The sequence below is a fragment of the Podarcis vaucheri genome (assembly GCF_965113315.1).
Source record: "Podarcis vaucheri genome assembly, chromosome: 10".
Taxonomy (NCBI): Eukaryota; Metazoa; Chordata; class Lepidosauria; order Squamata; family Lacertidae; genus Podarcis; species Podarcis vaucheri.
The window spans coordinates 73022636-73035990 of NC_138748.1; the positions used below are offsets into that span (position 1 = coordinate 73022636).

General features: G+C 42.4%; 1 protein-coding gene across 1 annotated transcript in view; it reads right to left on the reverse strand.

Moving 5' to 3' along the window:
- Nucleotides 1-13355, reverse strand: part of LOC309542452 (uncharacterized protein) — a gene marked incomplete at its 3' end in the record, with an annotated part of 34504 nt that overhangs the window by 8800 nt on the left and 12349 nt on the right. The window lies entirely within an intron of this gene.

Below are 13355 nucleotides of genomic sequence, written 5' to 3' on the forward strand. Positions count from 1 at the left end.
CAGAAAGAGCCTTTTTAAAGGCTCCGGAACGACAACGGGGAGCGCGGTGCTGAGAATCGCTACCCAGCCCGCAGGGTGAAGCCGCGTCGCCATTAGTGGAGAGCGCCGATTCCCTTCCTGAACAATTTGGATAAAAAAGACCCGTGAGTAAGATTGAACCTCTATTCGTGCCAAAACTATCTGAAATTAGGCTGAAAACGGGAAAGGCGAAAATTAAGGAAGTCTGCCTTCCCCCGACTGCATGACAATTAAAGCAACGAAAGTTACTGAGCTGCATCCGTATGGGATATTGTTTTTAATTGCTTGAATCCGGCATTTGGACTTTGACTATCCCCTCTAGCTTGCAGGGCAGAGGGGAGGAATAAGTGACTTTACAAGCTGCATGATCAATTGAAAGGAAAGGGAACTCTCTGCAGCCTTCAACCTGGCACAAACTGCTATTAGAACAAAGGAACACTGAACTGACTTTAGACTCTTGTGAAAGTAACAAAGTGGAAGTCTCATTGCTTATTTGATACAAAGTTTTGGGACTTTGTGGATACAATATATCAGGGAAGGCTGGGACTTTATTTAATGAGAAAGTGTGGCAATATACATATAGAAGCCTCCCGATAAATTTGCTTTTTAAATACTCCTTGCCTTTGTTTACGGACATTTTGATTTGCTCCCTCTAGAGGGTAAATTAAAAGTTGCTACGCTTTGGGACAGTGGAATTTTCCTTTAGGAGAAGGCTCTCGTGGGAAACGACCTTGAGATATGAGTGGCCCAGCAGATGAGATAAGCACGAGAGTCAAGACAAGGCAATATCAACAACAGCTACAGCAACACAAGAAAAGAGGCTCGATCTCAGGCATAACCCCTACAGTGACAACAGGACAAGAAAAAGGTACAGCAGTCTCCATGGATGCAGTGTCGCAAGCCCTTCTTAAGATAAACCAGTCTTTGGAGAATTTAACAAAGCAGACAGCTGAAAATACTAAGAAATTGACAGAGAATTCACAGAAATTGACAGATTTAACAACAAGACTTGACCTGAATACAGAATCTATAAACAGGCTTACACAAGAAAATTCTGCCACACGTCAAATTGCAGAGGAAGCCAGAACTATTGCTGGAGAGACCCAGGAAAAATTAGAACCGATTGCCAGGAAGGTCTATGACCACGACACAACTCTGGCATTGTGGGAACTACAAAGAAAAGAAAGGAATTTGAAATTACGATCAATTCCAGAGGACGAAGGAGACAATCTTACGGACTTTTTAACGAAAGAGTTTGCTGATTCCTGGGAAGACCTAGAGGAAGACGAATTTAAAATCACAACAGCATTTAGACTGGGCAGAAGACAGAACAGAAAGGCGCCGAGAGACTGTCTGATTACCTTGAGATCGAAGGAGGAAAGAGACAAAATTCTAAGACTGCACTTTGAAAAGGCCTTACAAATTGGGAACTCTCCGATACAGATCTTTAAAGATATTCCTAAACACATTTTGGACTTGAGAGCTTCCTATAAGGATTTGGTCTACCTGTTGAAGAAGAACACCATTCTTTTCAGGTGGGAATTTCCACAGGGACTGTCTTTTGACTATAGAGGGAAGAAGGTGAAAATAAAGACGATACAGGATAAAGACAGGTTCCTGCAAAGAAATCAGGAAGACCTACAGAAAGGAACTGTAGACCCAATTGCTGAGCAAAGGAGTGTAATTGACATCCTGAACCTTTCGTTTGGACAGAACCTTCCACCACCAACAGAGGAGGAACAACAACTGGGAGCTGTTGGAGGAATACCAGAAAAATAACAAGATGGCCCTGCAATTCCTTAGTTGGAATTGTAATGGGATGAACAGCCCTTTGAAGAGACGACAAATATTCCATATTTTGAACAGAGAACAACTGGACTTGATTTGCTTACAGGAAACCCATATAACCAGAGCACACAGGAGACTGCTTATGAATAAAAAATTGGGACAAGAATTTATTTCGTCGGACAAAGTTAAAAAAAGAGGAGTTGTGATTTATGTAAAAGAGAAGTGGGCTCCAAAAATGATGTTTAAAGATGAACAAGGAAGATATTTAGCGGTGGAGATTCAGGTACAAGGAGAAAAATTTTTGATAATTGGGATCTATGCGCCAAATGAAGGTAAAGCAGAATTTTTCAAAAAACTTCATGAAACTTTGACGGATTATTTGGAATACAATATGATAATTATGGGAGATATGAATGGTGTAGTTTCTACAAATATGGACAAGACACAAAGACTGACTCTTACTAAAGAAGGGAGACTCCCGAAGACTTTTTTTGAAATGACTGAAAATATGGACTTAATAGACATTTGGAGAACAAGGAACCCTCTTGAAAGAGAGGGAACCTTTTTCTCCCATGCAAAGATGACCTGGACCAGAATTGACCAAATCTGGGTTACTAGTGGAATGGCACCGAAGATTAAGAAGGTAGAAATCTGCCCAAAAACCTGTTCCGACCATAACGCCGTGAAGATGGAAATGAAATTTACAACAACTGGTCAGTTTAGATGGAGAATGAATGACACCCTATTTCGAGATAGAGAGATCCACATGAAGGCCCAAAAAACTCTAAAGGACTACTTTGAAATCAATCTAAAGGGCGATGTGGAAAAAAGAGTGGTCTGGGACGCAAGTAAAGCTGTGATGCGAGGATTTCTGATTCAACAAAACTCAATAAAGAAGAGAAAACAGAATGAGAAAAAGGAAAAAATCTTGGAAAAGATAAAAGAAGGAGAGAAAAAATTAAGATCAAAACCAAAGTCCCAGGAGATTTTGAGGGAGATTAAGTTGTATCAAACACAATATATGGAATTGATGAACCAAGAGATAGAATGGAAAATAAAGCAAATGAAACAAAAGACATTTGAGTCGGCAGACAAATGTGGTAAACTTCTGGCATGGCAACTTAAGAAAAGACAGAAATTAAACACAGTTACAAGTTTAGAAGTGGATGGAAAAAATATATCTAAACCCAACGAGATAAGAAATTGCTTTGTGAGTTATTTTAAAAAACTCTATTCCCAAGGATTACAAAATGAAGAGGACATAGATAAATTCCTTAATAAATATGGATTACAAAAAATCTCTCATCATAGCAAGGTGGAGCTAAACCAGAGAATAACAGAACAAGAGATAGAGGGTGCCATTCAGGATATGCAATTGGGCAAATCTCCAGGGCCAGATGGACTGACTTCCAGATATTATAAATCTTTAAAGGAATGGCTAATACAACCGTTGAAGGAAGTTTGTAATGAGATCTTAGAGGGAAAAAGGGCACCCGAATCGTGGAAAGAAGCATATATCTCACTCATACCAAAGACAGAGACTGAAAAGACTCAATTGAAGAACTACCGCCCAATTTCATTATTGAATGTGGATTACAAAATTTTTGCAGACATTTTAGCAAAAAGATTTAAAAGAGTATTGATGGAGAAGATTCATAGAGACCAAGCAGGCTTTCTCCCAAAAAGACACCTTTTAGACAATGTTAGGAACATAATAGACATTTTGGAAAAGTTAGAGGTGAATATAAATACTAAAGCAGTTTTGATATTTGTGGATGCGGAGAAAGCCTTTGACAATATTTCGTGGAGTTTTATGAAAAAGAATCTTCATGGGATGGGGGTAGGACAAGGATTTGAGAATGGTATGGGTGCAATATATTCTGAACAAAAAGCTAAGCTAATTGTAAACAATGTAATAACTGAGGAACTTAAGATAGAAAAAGGAACACGACAGGGGTGCCCAATTTCCCCATTGCTTTTTATTTCGGTCCTGGAGGTGTTGCTGAACATGATTAGAGATGACCAGCAAGTTAAAGGTGTACAGGTCGGAACTAAACACTATAAGTTAAGAGCGTTCGCAGATGACCTTGTATTGACTTTGCAGGAGCCAAACACTAGTACAAAAAGAGTGTTGGAAATAATCCAACAATTTGGGCAGGTAGCTGGATTTAAATTGAATAAACAAAAAACTAAAGTCTTAGGGAAAAACCTAACAGATATGGAAAAGAATAAGTTTCAAGAGGAGACAGGTCTGACGGTGGTTAAGAAGGTGAAATATCTAGGGGTTAATCTAACATCTAAAAATTTGAATCTGTATAAGGATAATTATGAAAAATGCTGGTCAGAAATTAAAAAAGATCTAGAAATATGGTCAAATTTGAGATTGTCAATGTTAGGCCGAATTGCAGTGATTAAGATGAATGTATTGCCTAGAATGTTGTTTTTATTCCAAACTTTGCAGATTATTGACAAGATGGACTGTTTCAAGAGGTGGCAGAAAGATATTGCGAAATTTGTCTGGCAGGGCAAAAAGCCCAGAATAAAATATAAAATTTTAACAGATGCAAAAGAAAGAGGGGGATTTGCCCTGCCGGACTTAAAATTGTACTATGAAGCAGCAGCATTCTGCTGGCTGAAAGAGTGGATGCTCCTCGAGAATACAGATATCTTGGACTTAGAAGGTTTCAATAATGCATTTGGCTGGCATGCATATCTATGGTATGACAAAATCAAAGTGCATAGTGCCTTTAAAAATCATATTGTAAGGAAAGCGTTGTTCAATGTTTGGATGAGATATAAAGATTTGTTGGAAAACAAAACCCCTAGATGGTTGTCACCCTTAGAGGCTAAGGCCCACAAGAAAGTTAATATGGAGGACGGATGGCCAATGTATTGTGAGATCTTAGAACAGGATGGAGAGAAACTGAAATTAAAGAGCCATGAAAAACTAAAACCCAAAGTACAAGATTGGCTCCACTACTATCAAATAATGGAGGTTTTCAAACAAGACAGGAAAATTGGCTTCCAGGTGGAAAAATCAAAACTTGAGACAGAACTGTTAGAACCCAATACTAAGAACTTGTCAAGAATGTATAACTTGCTGTTGAAATGGAATACACAAGATGAAACAGTTAAATCAGTTATGATTAAGTGGGCACAGGATATTGGTCATAATATTATGTCTGCTGACTGGGAAAGGTTGTGGAACACTGGTATTAAATTTACGGCATGTAGTGCTTTAAAGGAAAATGTTATGAAAATGGTCTATAGGTGGTACATGACCCCAGTTAAGCTAGCAAAAATTTACCACTTGCCTGATAACAAATGTTGGAAATGTAAGGAAACTGAAGGTACTTTTTATCATCTTTGGTGGACATGCCCGAAGATTAAGGCTTTCTGGGAGATGATATATAATGAAATGAAAAAGGTATTTAAATATACCTTTCTTAAGAAACCAGAGGCCTTTCTCTTGGGCATTGTCGGCCAATTGGTGCCAAAAAAGGATAGAACTTTTTTCATGTATGCAACAACAGCAGCAAGAATACTGATCGCAAAGTATTGGAAGACACAAGATTTACCCACCTTGGAAGAATGGCAGATGAAAGTGATTGACTATATGACATTGGCGGAAATGACGAGCAGAATTCGTGACCAGGGAAAGGAGACTGCGGAAGAAGACTGGAAGAAATTCAAGATTTATCTTAAGAACTATTATAAACTTGATGAAGTTTAGAATGTCGAGATTTTACAGAGAGAAAGGGTTGCAGTAATATAAGATCAGATTAAGAAAGGACTATGATGAATTAGGATGGGAAAGAACATTTATAAGTTGCTATAAAATTTGGACATGAGGATGCAGAAAGGGGAGGTATGGGGAAGTCCGAGGAAAGAAGTTTATGAAAGGATATTTTGAAATTATATTTGTTTGTTTGTTTGTTTTTCTTTTATGTTTGTTTGTTATAAAAACTTTTGTAAAACTAATAAAAATTTTATATATAAAAAAAAAGAACTGGATACAATAAGATTAATACTATTACACAGACATAATGGAAGCAGAAGAAGGGGCAGAGGGGAGTAAGGGATTTGAGAAATCCCACATTTGGATGTTTTATTGAATTTGTAAACAGTATTGTAAGGTTTTTTAATTTTTTTAATGCTTACTTTATCTGATGTGATATTTCTTATACTGAAAATTAATTTAAAAATTATAATAAATAAACAAATTGCCACCTTTCCCCACATCACCCTGATCACTCAACTCAAACTTTTGCCCTTGTTTGAAATCACCACCCCACCCCCTCTGCTTTCCTCCATTCCTGTATTATTCTAACTTCTGGAATTATTTGAAAACACAATTCTGCATCCGTGCATCCTTGATTTACTCAAACTTCTGCCATTGTTCAAAACAGTCACCTTTTCCCTGTTCAGCGCCTGTCTCTTCTCGGTGTACTCATACGTCTCCCTCTCGCACTCCACAGCTGTCTCTTGTGAGAAAGGCTATGTGTGTGAGCCCAGCAAGTGTCCTTCAGTGCTCTGAGACCTTTAGCTACCTCAGCCAGTAGCCATGGATAGACTTGTCCGTTTGCATTCTTTGGTGCAGTAAGTATTGATCTGATGTGTAGAGATCTTTCCTATTCTAATTCCAGAGGGTTCTGGAAGCTTCTCTGTGTGATACAAGTTGGTGCAGTTTCTAGCCAACAAGTAAGTTTTTATTCTGCCTGGAAACAAGCAGAAGGTTCCTGGTGTTTGGCCATTTCCTTCAGAAAAGTAGGAGTTCAGAACACCACTAGAAGTTCTGAATACAACCAGTTGTGAAGAAGCAGCTTTGGCAAAATCTCTTATCCAAATGCGACACCAAGAAAGGGCCTTGAAGATCTCATGGTGACACCAGGGCCCATGTTCGTTGTGAGCAAACTTCTCTGCTGCCTGCCTTGTGGGTTGCTGGCTGTCTTTCCTTGTAGGGGAGCAATTGTTACCTTGTGTGTTGACCATGGGGATATCTGTGCACACAGAATCCACAGAGAGGAAGGCTGCAGCTGCAGTGAATCAATTTGTCCCATGGGGGTAGGATTTTTTTGCAGCTATGATAGAGCCAAGCTCAATGGATGGTGTCTAATTGGGGCACCCTTAATTGCTGGTAGGGAGGGGGCAGGAGGCCAGCAGTAACCTCAGAGCTGTTAAGTCATGTTATGGAAAGTGTGTCCTCCTGGTGAGATTTAAATTCCCTCTGAGACTCATTTTCACCATTGGAGCTCCTGTGTGGATGTTGTTAAGCCAGGTGAGAAAGCAAGGAAGGAAGAGCTATGGGGAAATTAAAATTCTATCTCTCACCTGCCAGCCACCAACATTGTAGGCACTTAGGACAAAGATGAGGAGATCATCCTCGGTGAGAGACATGCTAGTAAGAATGTGGAAGCAGTAGCCAACACAGGAGATGTGGAAGGGCACAGCTTTTGGGAGATTGCCAGCGTCCTGGGCTGTGCCTGGACCAGAGAGAAAGAGAGTCTTCTTCCATGGAGGAGGTCCAGACATATTTTTTTTAAAAAAATAATTTTTATTAAATTTCCATTTAACAAACCAGTCACATCATATTAATTATTCCAAATTATGCCAATACATATCACACAGTCCAAATATTTAACCAAATTTTATTTTTTGTGTGTGTGGGGGTACCCATGCTTCGAGTTCAGTAGGGGTCCAATCATCTTATATTTCTGCTGCTTTGATATTCACAAGTCCCATTTTCCCATCTCCTTGTTGTTATCGTTTTTCTTCTTAATAACCTCTGATACGGAAAGGGGAGTGCCTTCCTTCGCCCTTCCTTTTGGGGGTCCGAGGGGATGACCTCGGGGGCACCCAGCCCTGCATTCACCCCTCAGCCCCACACCGTTGCACAAGCACCACACCCTACCCAAGCCCCAAGTTTAAAGTGCCTTTTCCCCTTTTCCACACGGGCGAAATAAGCCCAAGCTCTCAAGCCTCTCTCTCTCTCTCTCGCTCCATCTTTATTGTGGGTTGACCGTATCAAACTGTATCCCCCATTCGTTTCAATGGCCGCGTTCTACCCAATCAGAACCATGCATTTGCTTTGCAGAGCTAGCTCAGCGAGCTCCTGCACGCCTCATTTAACCTCTTGACAAGCTGCTGACGGCTCCCCGCTGGGAGAACAATGGAATCGAAACTCGTGAACCCATAAAAGTGTCAAATCTTGCAACAATGTAACTATTTTGTTTCCGACTTCAATTATTAATATAAGAACGGACTGAAACGGACTAAAACTTCTAAAATTCGTATAAAATCAACCGCAGCTCTGATTTCCTTGGTTTTGGTGTCGATCGACTCAGTTTCTTCAGGACTCCATGACACCTCCTCTGCCTCCATAATTCCTCAAGTGAGGAGTCACGTACTCAGGAAGACCCTAATCCGGTCAAATCACTCTGCCCAACCTTTCCTCCGGGCAATGCCAGGTGGCAGACTTTACATACTTGGACTATTGTCTTCTCATCACCGGTACTCAGGAAGCACTTATCCGCGCATATCTCCAGCTCTGCATATTCCTTCCTCCCTTCTCCATATGTTAATCTGAGTAACCCAACCTCTCCTTAAAATATTCATGATGTAATCTGTGTAACCCAACCTCTCTCTAATGTATTCATGATGCAATTATGATGTATTTTGCACTGTATTCTGGGACATGGAGGGAAGTTTTAAAAACTCATGTCGCCCCTTTCTCGGGGTTCAATCTCATCTTGAACCTGTTGCGCAATAAACTTGGGTCTTCTACAGTTTGCTCCTGTCTCCGGCTGAGCTCATTTTCTTCTGCAGGGACCCGCGGACCTAGTCCGATGAGCTGGGTGGCTGAGTAGCCCCGCACCCAGATTTTTCCGTAACACCTCCGAGTTGTTTCCACAAGTGAGTTGAAAGGAACAACGTTGTTTATATTTCTGTGTGAACTTTGTAATGCTCTCCCGCAATTCATCTCAACACAGATCCAAAAGTCCAAAAGTCCTGTTCAAGCAGCCATCGCCATTTTAGTCAATTCCGATGAAATACAGTCTAGGCATCCGCTCCTTAATTTTCCCAGACCAGTTGCACCATAAATCAGCCTTTCCAGGAGGGTTATTGCCCTTTCAAATTTACGATCCAAACCTGATAACAGAACAGTGGTTCACCCCCCCCCCCTTTGGCTGTAAATCTCGCAACAAAGTCTGTCTCATAAAGGCGGATCACTGTAGTAACTACGCCAAAAGAAAGCCTCTCTTCTTTCCAGATCTTTCACAAAATAAAACCTTTTGTTAATATTTTTGTTTCCACACAGTTTATTTTCTACTCTCACTTGCTATCAGTCATTGTGACGGTTCTTCGGGGGGTGTTAGGTAAATCATAATGGAAAAGAAAGAAAGTCCCCCCCCCTTTCCGTTCCGTTGAACATACCGACATGGCTGTGATTCTTTGATGTAGTCTTCTGTTCATTCCGTCCCATCACTCTTATCTTCTCAGTGGTAGATTTATTTAACAGATAATACACCCCTGACTTCACTCGAAACATGTGCATTTACTTTCTCCAATTTTCCCCCCTCTTAAGCAATGCAACTAGTTTCGCTCTTGAAAGCAGTGTCTGGGAGCTCTAGAGCTCGCTTGAGGGCTTTCTGCCCAGTGCCCCCACCCCCTCCTCTTTTGAACTCGGGGGAGATTTATGGGCAACCGCGGGCGAGGCAGCATCTTCCCATGCCCTGGGAAGAAGAAGGGAGGCTGATATACTCCCCATAACCAGCCTCTAAATTACCTCATGTGAGCTGGAAAGATGGTATTGTCGGCCATCTTCCAAGGCGCCCCTAGCGCCCCCCCCCCGAGGAGGTCCAGACATTAAGGGCTCTCCCATGAAAGATGGAGCAAGTTTGTTTACTCCTGCACTGGAGGGTAGGACTAAAACCCATGGCTTCAAGTTACAAGAAAGGGGATTCTGACTCAATATCAGGAAGAGCTTTCTGATGAGAAGAACTGCTCAACAGTGGAACGGACTCCCTTGGAAGGTGGTGAACTCTCCTTCCTTGGAGGTTTCTAAGCAGAGGTTGGATGGCCATCTGTCATGGATGCTTTCGCTGAGATTCCTGCATTGCAGGGGGTTGGACTGGAGGACCCTTGGGGTCCCTTCCAGCTCTATGGTTCCATGTGAGGCTACTCTCAAGACTTCTCTGGAGGCTGCAGGTTGCAGCAGCTAAGCTGCTTGTGGGGGCAAACTCCCACCAGCATGGAACACTTTGTCTGAGGCCACATTATCCCTTATAGTCCCAGAAGAGGTCACTATGTTCTGCAGGAGAGGCTATCCTTGAAGTCCCTGAAATATCCAAAGCTTAGTCCATGGCAGTTTGGAGTAGTGCCTTCAGAGTGGCTGCCCCTGTTTTGTATAATAATAATAATAATAATAATAATAATAATAATAATAATAATTTATTTATACCCCAGCCATTCTGGGCAGTTCCCAACAGAATATTAAAATCACGATAAAACATCAAACATTATAAACTTCCCTAAACAAGGCTACCTTCAGGTGTCTTCTAGAAGTCGGATAGTCGTTTATTTCCTTGACATCTGATGGGAGGGCATTCCACAGAGTGGGCGCCACTGCTGAGAAGGCCCTGCTGCTGGTTCAACATCCATGTTGAGATAGGGCAGATGCCCATTATTTGTATTTTCTGGAAACAACTGAAGATACTCTTATTCTGGCAAACTTTTTCATGCAGTTGGTTTTGTGAACCCATCTGCCAGGTTCCTTTGCCTTGGACAGTACCGTAACTTCACCAAGCCTGTTTGAACACTCTGACACACATTCTGGAAACATATGTCCAGATGTTTGGTTCTGGCCTTAGACTGCCCAGACTCTGCCAACTTCAGACAGGGTTGATTCCCCTCCCAAACAGTGATGGGCAAGCAACACCCCCCACAGATTTCCTGAACCAGACACCTGTAGAACTCCAGTTTCCAGCACAACTCCGACAGTGCGCTGAACTCAGCTTCAGTAGAGGACAGCGCAATGAGACTCTGCTCCTGGGACTTCCACCCAACTAGTGATTCCCCAAACTTTATTACCATTCCAGATACAGATTTCCTGTCATCCAGATTCGCCCAGTCACTATCTGTCCAACACATGAGCTTGGCGTCACCTGTAGCTGACAGTTTGAGCCGGAAGTCTTTGGTATCCTACAGGTATCTCCGCACCTGCTTAATACTTTCACTCGTGGGAACTCCAGCTTGGTAGTGTTTTTGACCCTCTTCGACTGATCAGCCCCTTTCTCATAGTCCAAACTAAACTCCATGTGGTATTTTAAAACATGTTTCAAGTAGTAAACATATTTCCAATTCCCTCCAAGATAAGTCCCAACAGCTCCAAACCTCTGACGGCCCGTTGCCAGATTCTGAGAGTCCAAACATCCCTGCATAGGGGGGTCAGTCCAACCCCCCATTTCCAACCGAACTTTGACTTTCAGAATCTGTTTTTTTCCAAGTTCATTTATCAAATCCAAAGACTCATTTTCTTGCTGGTCCAAAAGTCCCTCCATCCCTGGCGCCCATGGTTCAGCAAGGTCCTCTTCTTTCAGTTGTTCTGTCATGGCACACTCCTGTTTTGGTTCATGAGTGGGCTCCATATGATTTCCCACTACCTGTTCAAAGGTTCTGGCCGCATTAGTCATAAAATCCATCTTCTGACTTAGCTGATCCAATAGGGCACTTATTTTACAGAAAGCACCCAACAGTGCTTCTGAAGACATTGTCCTACAAGGTCACGAATTCTTTGCCACAGTTATAATCAATAACAGCTGCAAGTTCCCAGGATTTAGTTACAACCTCACAGCTCCCCTCTAGGGGGAAGACTTCTGGTAGTTCTTTTCCTTAGAAACAATAACAACGAAGTTTCTCTTTTTAAAAAAAGATATTTTGTCCATATTTGTTCTTTCAAAAGACGAAAGGAAACAACGGAGTCACAATGTTTCTCTTCTTTTAACTATCTGTCAAAACATTTATTTCTGGTCAGTGAGCTTCAAACCTCAAATCTGACACCCCGCTCCAGGGTCAGGACGGTGGAAAATTACTTTGCTTTAACTTCACTTCTGCAGGTTTAAACAACTCAGGAGAAATCCCCCTTCTTCTCCTGCTGCCGAAGAAGGGCTCAGCGATTTAAAATGATGAAAGTCGATCATTTAAAAATATTTTTAAGGCTCTAGTTTGTATTGTCTTTGCTTTGTTCTAACTACAAAGAAACGGAAGGGTGACTTCCTGTTTATCCTTCGCGTTTCAGTACCAAATTAGGGTTAGTTTTAAAGTCCAGATTCCTTCTTATTTTGCCAGTTCTTATCTGAAGTCCAAATATTTACTGTTCCAGTACTCACGGTTGGTTATTTTAGATGCCAAATTGTCCCAGGAAAAAGGCAGCGCTCTCCGGCAACGGCTATGCGGCTTCGCTCCATAGAAAAAGCAGTAAACTCACAGCACCGCGCCACTTCCCCCTCTTCACTTCGGAGCCCGTTTGTGGGTTACTTTGTGGGTTGGGGGGGCGCTAAGGGTGCCCGCCGAGTCCCACGGTCACAGGCTTCATCCGCCTGTGATTTCCAGAAGGGTCCCCGCTACGCCGCAGCGGAAAAGACCAGTTTCATGCGGAGCTGGTCCCTCCGGTTCAGAGGGATTCCACCATTGCCGGTGGCGCCACCCCGGAAGTCCCGCCACCCCGGAAGTCAGAATGGAGAGGTTTGATCTTCTTGCAGTCCATGGGACTCTCAAGAGTCTCCTCCAGCACCATAACTCAAAAGCATCAATTCTTCGGTGATCAGCCTTCTTTATGGTCCAGCTCTCACTTCCATACATCACTATCGGGAAGACCATGGCTTTAACTATACGGACCTTTGTTGGTAAGGTGATGTCTCATAGGGCCACACAAATCTGCATGCACCAGTTCAAAGGGTTTGGTGGTTACCCTGTCAGACCTAGGATAAGAACACGTTTTCACTTTTGCCTGTTTACAGGCCCTGCAATCAAGAAATTTGGCACATGACTTCATTTTGCACCCCTCAGTACACTCTGGGATCCCCAGTTCACGTGACCCATTCTTCTGTGCCAAAGATGGTGGCATGCATCATGGACTGGAATGTTGGCACATTGAGCTTGTGCTGCCTCAGTGGTACCCGGACCTGCAAGAGAGGTTTCTAGCACAAACAGCCTATCTTTGCATTCCACACTGATCAGCTGTCGCCCGCCCCTGGAAATGAGACACATGTTATTCTCAAAACAAACTCTGAAGCCATCAGCAACAAGAGCAGAAACAGATAACAAACAGACGGACAATTCAGGGACAACGCAAGCCTCAATCGATGCCTGTAAGAAAGAACAAGACAGTGAGCCAGACATAGTCAAAGCACGTTTGCTTCCATCTGCAAGGCAAACTCCCCTCCCCCCCAGATTTTACAGAGGTGCAGTTATGCAAAAAACCACCAGAGGGCACTAGGTGGTGCGATGCTCCACTGTCAATCACAAAGGTCGGCATGTTGCCCTGGTCA